Genomic DNA, 3,588 nt, shown 5'->3' on the forward strand with positions numbered 1-3,588 from the left:
ATCTATACATATTTCAAATTATTACGAAATCGATAATGTAGCGGCTGCAGTGTGACGAATTTATCTCATATACTCCCTGTTATCCGTAATAATTGCGCCATACAGCGAAACACCTACTATTTCTCGTTTGACGAGAGAAAGACAAAATCACGTAACTCCAGTGGCGTTACGATTCCTTTTTGGCGGAGCAATAGCAGAATAGCCCCTACAGATATGTATCTTGTCTTACGCGGATGAGCCACAGCTGACTTATCCCACTCACAAGGAGACTACCCGAGGTTTTTATCTCCGATTTGGTTCAAACTCGGGTGGTAAGTAGACCTTTATGTAACTTGAAAACCCCTAAAAGGGTGGACAAGAATGGGCTTTCGTTTTGCCATGGCAACCAAAAATGTTTTTCACCACTTAAAAACTGATTACTCGTATTTACCCCAATATATGTATATTTTCTCATATTTACCAAAATTGACGTATATTGGTCCAAATGTACCATATTTAGCCATGATCTGAATTATGTATCTATAATTGATGAACTTTTTTAATTTTTTGAAAAATATTTTTTGGGGGGACCCTTAAAATCTTCGATTTTCCCATGTTAATTTTCATAGAGAAAATCAGTTTTTAAGTTGCGAAAAACATTTTTGGTTGCCATGGCAAAACGAAAGCCCATTCTGGTCCACCCTTTTAGGGGTTTTCAAGTTACAAGATGGTCTACTTACCACCCGAGTTTGAACCAATTCTGGGATAACCACCTCGGGTAGTCTCCTTGTCAGATCAATTTAAATGCTCTGTTTCATTAAGCTTTGTCTACCCTATATTAGTTCGATCACAATCTTCATATTGAATTTCATAAATAACTCTAAAAGAAATTTACCATTATTTCATTTTTTCAGACAATAAGTAATTTTCCCGGATATATTTCAAAAATTAGATAGGGAAGAATAGTATTTTTCTTCTCTTGAGGGTATTATAATTATCCTATGTTTCCCATACTTTATTATATATTTTTTAAATTTACCGCAAATTCAAAATGTATTAGAGATTGGTAAATAAATTTTTTCTTGAAACTGTGAATGACCATATTTTTATGAAGAAATAAACCAACTCAAAACCTTTTTTCTAACACATTTTAACTTAATCTTTTATATTATTATAATCAAATAGTTTAGCATTGTAAGAGAACAAATAAGGGCTATAGCTCCTCCATTTAGATAATTTTTTGGCATTGACATACCTTTTTCATACATTTCGTTTCAGTGGTAATTACTTAGAAAATTAACTTTCCCAGTGATGATTTGACCCAGGGTCTTCTCGAATGTTAGCCTTATGCTTTTTCCGGATGATACGTAGAGACAAAATCCACGGGTCAAAAAAGGTAAGGCAAAATTTCACAACTATTGAATCCGCAAAAGGATATTTTTAACTGCCTTTGTTAAGTTAGTCAAAAATACCTCATTTCGTTTATCAGCTTTGCTTATTGCGAGTGTTTCTTTACGTTAACGGTGTCATGTAATGTATGGTAAGTCTTATATTTTAAGAATCTTCATAATAGATTATGAATTATAGATTAAACTTCAGAAACCCCTGTTCCTATTTTGATACCTCTCGGACTACTTAGAGCAATAAAAACCTCATTTAAATTTAAATAATTTTGATAAAACTATAAAGGAAGCAAGAAAAGGCCATGCATAGCTAACTATTAACCATTTTAATACAAACGGAACAAATGTGGGGCAGATGGTATTACTCCAACGTCTCCAAGGCTTCAAAAGATGATGTCATCAGCTATAAATTTGACATCCTCTCTTTGCAGCGCAGAAATTCAACAAATAAGACTATTAAATCGTAGTAGGTTCTATCTCTGTCTGAGCTGATATGATTTTTCTCAGTCACTCTGGTGTGGAAACTTGCGCAGAAATATTCATTGATAAAAAGAAACTTCTAAATTTTTTTAAGTCCCCCATATTCTTAAGTTAATAATCAGCTAGTCTAATACCACGGCCAGCTTTGATCACGTGCTGTTCGCGCTACAGCGGCCAACACATTCGTCGAAATTCCACGAGCAAGGATTTTCCCCCTATAAACTGTGTAGGAGTTCAGCGTCACGCTCGGTTTTTATATTGACTTCAATGTAAAAACTATTCTAAAAATAAAAATCCACTAGGGGCGCTCACGTCATACATATCTTTTGCTCATAGTTTAACACAGAAACGTCAACGAATCAGATGGCCGCTGTAGCGCGAGAGATCAAAGTTGGCCGTGCTAATACCTTTATTGCTTTCAATTCCGGAGTTTTGGTTTAACAATGAGCTCTTCATGCTACGGGAGCCAACATGTCCCTACACTTACTATTACTAATTTGAGCTAGTAAGATTGATGGTAATGTTCTCTCTCATTCCTATGAATAGTGATTATTCTGTGGTGCCATGATGACTTCACCCATGAGATAAATAATTTTCCTCGAACCTGTGTTTATAATATGGAGATTCTCTGTTTTATCGTTTCAAGAGACCTAAAGTAGACTTTGAGAACTTATTTTTTCTTTTGCTCGAACAGAACATTTGGTTAGTCTCGGACTTTTTTCTATCCTAATGTTTTTTTTTAATTATTAGTTTAATTTTATGTAAATTTTAGATCGTATGGTGCTTAATAATTTAATTTGGTTTGTTCTTCGCCAAACGTATTTAGGAAATAATTATAAATATTATTTATTTAAGTTTTGTCCATTACGGCGGCGGCTAGGATTAAGTACTACGTGAAAAAACAGATTGAAATTGTGTTGAAACTTCTGAAGTAGCTTCGAAGAGTTATTGATAGTTACTAGATGGTTAAAACAAAAGCTGGTAAAAGAAGAATAGCGTTAACGTATAAGGCATTGAGATTAACTGCCAATTATAATTGTAAACCACAAAGTGTCCAAATAGTTTATTTTTTATATTGATTTTTATTGTTAATTTTCCGGAATAATTAATTCCGCAAATTGGAAAATTAAAAATTGAAATATATTACTTTTTAAGGGTTTTTATTCTAGACTAGTCTAGATGTTGAGTTTTACTTTGGGTAAAAAAAATAAGGCAAAAATGCCGCGAAATTTTAATTTACAAACATTATTAGGCTAATAAAAATATGGAAAATTTCCTGGAAAAAAGGGCTCGCTTATTTTCCATGAAATATTTCGATTTGCTACTTTAATTTGAATATAACGGCGACTGTCCTACCGAGTAGACCGATTCACGATGTGCTGAGTAACTTTTCACCAAAGTAATATGAAAAAATCTGAGGAATTAAAATTCGTAATTAAACTGTAAACCTAATAAAGTCACGTATCTGCATTTTTGTTTACAGATACAGTATTAGAGCCTGCAGTGTCTAGGAAATGAAACAGTTATTTTACTAAGCACCAGTCCCTAAGAGGTCATAAGGAATCTTTAAAGGCATAGATACACGTTGATGTATATGTAGTTATTACTTTAAATTAGTACAACTTGATATATATTATTATTCGAAGACTTTATTTCATCATACTATTTAACTTATTACTATTAAAATACTAATATGTTATATATACTTATAAAATAAAATAATTAA

The sequence above is a fragment of the Leiobunum rupestre genome, chromosome 6, assembly GCF_980474605.1.
Source record: "Leiobunum rupestre chromosome 6, qqLeiRupe1.1.hap1, whole genome shotgun sequence".
Classification (NCBI taxonomy): Eukaryota; Metazoa; Arthropoda; class Arachnida; order Opiliones; family Sclerosomatidae; genus Leiobunum; species Leiobunum rupestre.